Raw genomic sequence first — 6,852 nt, forward strand, 5'->3', positions numbered from 1 at the left:
GGTGAATCCACAGAGACAGAAAACGGATTGGGAGGGGTGGGAGGGGAGGGGGGAATGGGGAGTAACTGCTTCATGATTAAAGGCTGGCCTCTGAGGTCATAAACGTGTTTTGGAACTAGAGGCGATGGTGGCACAACATTGGCAATGTACTAAATGCCACTGAATTGTTCACTTTAAAATGGTTAATTTGATGTTACGGGAATTTCACCTCAATAAAAAGAGAGTGCTAGCCATAACTTGGGTGACTGAGAAATAAATGGGAGGGGCGAACACAGAGGACTCAACACCAGGCAAGGCACAGAGTAAACGCTTGGTGAATAGTAATTTCTAGTAACGTGGGGCTGCCCCAGATGCCTGGAAATGTGCGATCAGAGCTCAGCAGTGGCTGCCCCCTCCTGAATGGGGCCAACAGCTGTGGTTCACACATTCACTCAACAAATATTCCCTTAGCATCCACTGTGTGCAAGACCATGTGTTAGGCACTAATAGGGTGACCAACTCATCCCGCTTTGCCAGGGACTTTCCAGGTTTGCAAACAGGAAGTTCCAAGTCCCAAGAACCCTTCATCCCTGGAAAACCAGGACAACTGGTCACCTTAGAGCATTGATTTAGTATGGGTGTGTGTTGGGGGGGGGGTCAAGGTAAACTGAGATCTGAAAGAAGAGTAAGGGGCACCTGGATAGCTCATTTGGTAGAAGATTCAACTCTTGATCTTGGACTCTTGATCTTGGGGTCCTGAGTTCAAGCCCCATGTTGGACGAAGAGATTACTGAGAAGAAAAGGGAAGGGGGAAGGGGAAGGAAGCGGGAGGGAAGGGAAGGGAGAAGGAAGGGGAGGGAAGGAGGAAGGGAAGGGGGAAGGGAAGCGAAAGGAGAAGGAAGAGTAATTAGGCAGTGCAGTGGGAGGAGCATACCGGGAGGAGAGACCAGCAGGTGCAAAAGCCTTGAAATGGGGAGAAGCATGAAGCCTTTAATCACGAGCTCAAAGAAGGCCTATTGGGGCTGGAGCAGAAGGTATCCCACCCGCTCCATGTTGACAGGTGGGGAGGGGCAGATGAGTCTCCAGGTTGGTTTTGTTTCTTTTCTTTTAAGATTTTATTTATTTACTTGAGCGAGAGAGAGCAAAAGCAGAGGGAAGAGGCAGAGGGAGAAGCCCAATGTGGGACGCCATCCCAGGACCCTGGGATCATGACCTGAGCCGAAGGCAGATGCTTAACCGACTGAGCCACCCAGGTGGCTCTGGTTTTGTTTCTTATATGAGAGCCGCTGGGAAGGTGTGGAGGGCGTTAGGCAGTGGGGTGGCAGAGCGATGAATCAGGTTGGCCTTGGAAATACAATGGGGAACAGATCCGAGGGAGTCATTTGTGGAGGGGAGCAGGGAGACATCGAGGAGGCTGCTGTGAGCACGGAGGCAAGAGGTGCTGGAGAAGCACCAGGATGTTTTAGGTTGAAAGAAGGGTATGTCTCATGATGGGGCTGGATGGAGAAGGGGGTGAGGGGAGGGGGTTTTTTGGAGGAGCTCCCGGATTCCTGAAGGTGTGGGCTTTGAGGAAGATCAGCTTCCTTGGTGGTTGTACTCGGTTTGAGAAAGAGTCTCAGCTGAGCTCAGATGCCACTGGAGACATGGTTTGGTAAGAGGACGGATGGGAATCAGCACCTTAGGGAGACCACGGCTAAGTTAAACCCAGCCCAGTGTTACCTAAGGCCTTTTGGACCTCCAAACAGCCACACAAGGGACTCAGTGCTGTCTGGGCTAATCACACTAATCCCCCCAGCTCTTGCATCCAACACGGGGTTGGGGGGGAAGCAGAAGCTCAGAGATGTGAAGTATCTTACCTAGAGTCACACAGCTGCTGAGTGGCAAGGTGGGACTTCAAAACCGATGCTTCTGATCCCGTAGTTGTTTTGTTTTTCTTTTTCTCCTTTCATACGATATTTGATTCATGCGTAAAAATAGGTGTAATTTATTTGGATATAATTTGGAAAAACGAAGTGTAAAAAGACATTTTGAGACACTCAAAGGTCTCCGAAAATGGTCTGAGTATTAGATAACACTAAAAATTGTTATTTTTATTAAGTATGATCATGGCATTATAGTTACGTTTTAAAAATTTTATACTGAGGGACGCCTGGCTGGTTCAGTGCGTGGAGCACGCAACTCTTGATCTCCAGATTGTGAGTTCAAGTCCCACGCTGGGTGTAGAAATTGCTTAAAAATAAAATCTTAAGGGGTGCCTGGGTGGTTTAGTTGGTTAGGCGTCCGACTCTTGATCTCAGCTTGGGTCTTGATCTGGGGGTCGTGAGTTCAAGCCCAGCATGTAGCAAAATAAAATCTTCAAAAGAATTCCTACTGAAAGCTTTTCCTCTCAAATTAGGAGCAAGGCAAGGATGTCCACTCTGGCTTCTTCTGTTCAACATAGTATTGGAAGCCCTAGCCAGAACAATGAGGCAAGAAGAAGAAATAAAAGCCATCCAAATTGGAAGGTAAGAAGTAAAATTATCTCTGTTCATAGATGACATGATCTTATATGTAGAAAACCCTAAAGAGGGGCACCTGGGTGGCTCAGTCAGTTAAGCATCTGACTCTTTGATTTCAGCTCAGGTTGTGATCTCAGGGTCGTGGGATTGAGCCCCGTGTCAGGCTCTGCCCTCAGCAGACAGTCTGCTTAGATTCTCTCCCTCTCCCTCTGCCCCTCTGCCTGCTCTCTCTCTCTGTCTCTAAAATAAAATAAATAAATATTTTTTTTTAAAAGAAAACCCTAAAGAGTCCACCAAAAAACTGTTAGAATTAATAAACAAATTCAGTAAAGTTGCAAGTTCAAATTCAGTAAAGTTGTTGGTTATAAAATCACACTCAAAAATCAAGTATGTTTCTTTACACTAACAATGAACAATTGGAAAAGGAAATTAAGCAAACATTGCCAATTACAGTAGCATTGAAAATAGTAAAACACTGGGGCACCTGGGTGGCTCCATTGGTTAAGCGTCTGCCTTTGGCTCAGGTCAGGATCCTGGGGTCCTGGGATCGAGTCCCGCATCGGGCTCCCTGCTCAGCAGGGAGTCTGCTTCTCCCTCTCCCTCTGCCCCTCCCCCAGCTTGTGCTCGCTCTCTCAAATAAATAAATAAAATCTTTTAAAAAAATAGTGCAACACTGGGGCGCCTGGCAGGCTTAGTATGTGGAGCATGTGACTCTTGATCTCGGGGTTTTAGTTTCGAGTCCCACGTTGTATGTAGAGATTACCCAAAAATAAAATCTTTACAGGGATGCCTGGGTGGCTCAGTCGGTTAAGTGTCTGCCTTCGGCTCAGGTCATGATCCAGGGATCCTGGGATCGAGTCCTGCATCAGGTTCCCTGCTCAGCGGAGACCCTGCTTCTCCCCCCAACTTGTGCTCTCTCTCTTTGACAATAAATAAATAAAATCTTTAAAAAAAGAAAGAAAAAGTTGGAGGATTCATACTTCCTGATTTCAAAACATATTACAAAGTAAAAGAAACAAAAACATATGACAAACTACAGTAGTCAAAACACTGGGGTACTGGCACACAGACAGACATAGACCCGTGGAATAGAATAGAGAGCCCAGAAACAAACCCTCACTTACGTGGGCAAATGATCTCCGACAAGGGTGCCAAGGCCATTCAGTGTGGAAAGGACAATGTCTTCAACAAATGGTGCTGGAAAAATTAGATATCCACACGCGAAAGAATGAAGTTGGACCCTTATCATCTGCCATCTAAAAAAATGAGCTCAGGGGCACCTGACTGGCTCAGTCAGGAGAGATGGTGACTCTTATTATTATTATTTTTTTTAATTTAAGTGATCTCTACACCCAACATGGGGCCTGAACTCAGGACCGCCCCCCCCACCCGTACCAAGATCAAGAGTCACATGCTCTACTGACTGAGCCAGCCACATGCCCCTAGAGCATGTGACTCTTGACCTTGGGGTCATGAGTTCAAGCCCCACATTGGGATTAGAGTTAACTAAAAAAAAAAAAAAGTTCAAAATGTATTAAAAACCTAAATGTAAGACCCAAAACTATAAAACTCCTAGAAGAAAGCATAGAGGAAAAGCTTCGTGGCATTGGAATTGGCAACGATTTCTTGGATATGACACCAAAAGCACAGGCCACAAAAGCAAAAACAGACAAATAGGACTACACCAAACTGAGAAATGTTTGTGCTTAAAAGCACACAACAGGGGGGTGCCTGGGTGGCACAGCGGTTGGGCGTCTGCCTTCGGCTCAGGGCGTGATCCCAGCTTTCTGGGATCGAGCCCCACATCAGGCTCCTATGCTGGGAGCCTGCTTCTTCCTCTCCCACTCCCCCTGCTTGTGTTCCCTCTCTCGCTGGCTGTCTCTATCTCTTTGCCCCAACAAAGTGAAAAGTGACCTAAAATGGGAGAAGATATTTGCAAATGATCTATCTGATAAGAAGTTACCATCCAGAATGCGTGAAGAACTCCTTCGCTGGCTGGTTTGGGTGTGGGGGAAAAGGTCTGGATACTTTGATATACGGCCTCCGTGCGCTCATCTGTGCCAGCACGCGATCACAGGGTCGCACGTGTAGAGCTCAAGGAGTGTTTGCTGCTGTTGCTGTCTTGTCGGAGAGGGCTCTAGACTAAGAGGCAGCATGCACAGGTTCCAGTCCCAGCCCCACCACTTTCTAGCTGTGTGGCTTTGGAGCCCGTGACTTAAGCTCTCTGAACCTGTGTCACCATCTGTAAAAAGGCAAAGATGGTGACAACAATCATAACTATGTCAGAAGATTGTTGCTAGGCCGGAAAGCAATGGTGGTGAAGCTCTCAGCACAGTGCCGAGCAAACAGAAGTGCTCAGCACGTGGTAGCCGGTAGCTGCTTTGAAGCATTTCCTGAAAGCAAGAGCCTTGTTCTTCAGGGGCGGGGCAGGTGCGACCTTGCTGGAGTGTGGGTACACTGTCACCTGAAGGAGCCAAGAAGTTATCCTTCGCTGTTCTTTCCACTGGAGAGTGTGTTTTCCCAGGCTGGGAGAAGCTGTGTGGTACACACCTGTGCATGTGTCTGGGGCAGCCTAAGGTCATGGTACAAAGAGTGTAGGGGCCCTTCTAGATGGATTTCTTCTATTATTGGCCCTGGTGCACGCCCAAGGGAAAAGTAGAGAGAGCTGGAATCCTGGAGTGCTTAAGCAGAGACCACAGGGTTAGGATTAGGCCACCGGACTCTGTACTGACTCAGACATAGCGTAAGGATGCCTGGGTGGAGGGAAAGGGTTCAGTGGGAAGAGGCAGGTATGGGTTCAAGTCCAGGTGTGCCCACTTCCTGCTCTACCTCAGGCTGAGCCTCAGTGTCCTCCTCCGGGAAGTGGCCAAGATGCATCCCAGGACAAGAGATGATTAAATATAATATGGCCTCATGATGAAAATGGCACTTTACCCCTGTGATCTTCCTCCCCCAAACCTATACCCAACCCCTACTGTAATCACGAGAAAAACAGACAAATTCTAACAGAGGGGCATCCTAACGATATGCCTGGCTGCAAACCTCACAGCTGTCAAGGTCATCAACAATAAGTGAGTCCGAGAAACGATTATAGCCAAGAGGGGCCCACGGAGACATGACAGCTTAATGTAATGTGCTATCTTGGATGGAATCCTGGAACAGAAACAGGACATTTGGAGAGAACTAAGAACATCTGAAGGACCTATGAGCTTGAGTTTGTTACTATTATTTCCGATAGTAATCCTGTATCAATGTTGGCTCACTAATTGTAACAAATGTACCATTTACTACTGTTAGGTATGTTACTGGTGTAAGATATTAATAACAGGGGAAACTATGGGACAGGGCAGGGCGGCGGGGGAGGGTAAGTGGGAAGTCTGTGCTCAGGAAAGATAAGTAAATGAGTAGATAAATACATAAAATAAAAATAAGAGGACCTCGGGGCGCCTGGGTGGCTCCATCGGTTAAGTGTCTGCCTTCGGCTCAGGTCGTGATCCCAGGGTCCTGGAATGGAGCCCCTGTTGTCAGGGTCCCTGCTCAGCGGGAAGCCTGCTTCTCCTTCTCCCTCTGCCCCTCCCCCCAACCGCGTGCCAGTGCACACTCTGTCTCTCTCAAATAAATACACAAAATATTTAAAAATAATTAAAAAATAAGAGGATCACATCAGTAGTCAAGAGGAGAGCCCCAATTACAAAATAGAATATCTTATGTGAAATGTCCAGCATAGGTCAATCTATAGAGACAGAAAGCAGATTAGTGGTTGTCAGGGGCTGGGGAAAGTGATAATGGGCAGGGGGTTGCCTTTGCAGGGGGCGGGGAATGAAAACGTTCTGGAACTGGAGATGGTGGTTGCACAGCAGTGAATGTAATAAATGCCCTTGAATTGTTCACTTTACTTTTTTTTTTTGTAAGTTTTCATTTCGTTTCGTTTCGTTTTTTTAGTAATCTCTATATCCAATGTGGAGTTTGAATTCACAATCCTGAGATTAAGAGGCATATGCTCTTTCAACGGAGCCAGCCAGGTGTCCCTGAATTGTTCATCTTAAAAATAAAATGATTAATTTTATGCTATGTGAATCTCCCCTAAAAAAAAACGTTATACAAACATTTGATAAGATCCTTTTTTTTTTTTTTTCCTACAAGTCAGATCCAAGCCTTTGGAACTCCAAAGCCCAGGGTTTCCTTACAAACCCACACCGGGGAATGGGGGAGGGGTGTTTTTAACATGGTGGGGAAAAATAAAATATGTGCCTTAGAATCAGACATGCCTAAGTTTGGGCCCCTGCTCTGCCATTTGCTGGCTGTGTGACCTCAGGAAAATTACTTCACCTCTCTGAACGTGTTTACTCATCTGCCAAATGCATGATTGGTAGGG

This window comes from Ursus arctos, unplaced genomic scaffold, assembly GCF_023065955.2.
Source record: "Ursus arctos isolate Adak ecotype North America unplaced genomic scaffold, UrsArc2.0 scaffold_34, whole genome shotgun sequence".
Taxonomy (NCBI): Eukaryota; Metazoa; Chordata; class Mammalia; order Carnivora; family Ursidae; genus Ursus; species Ursus arctos.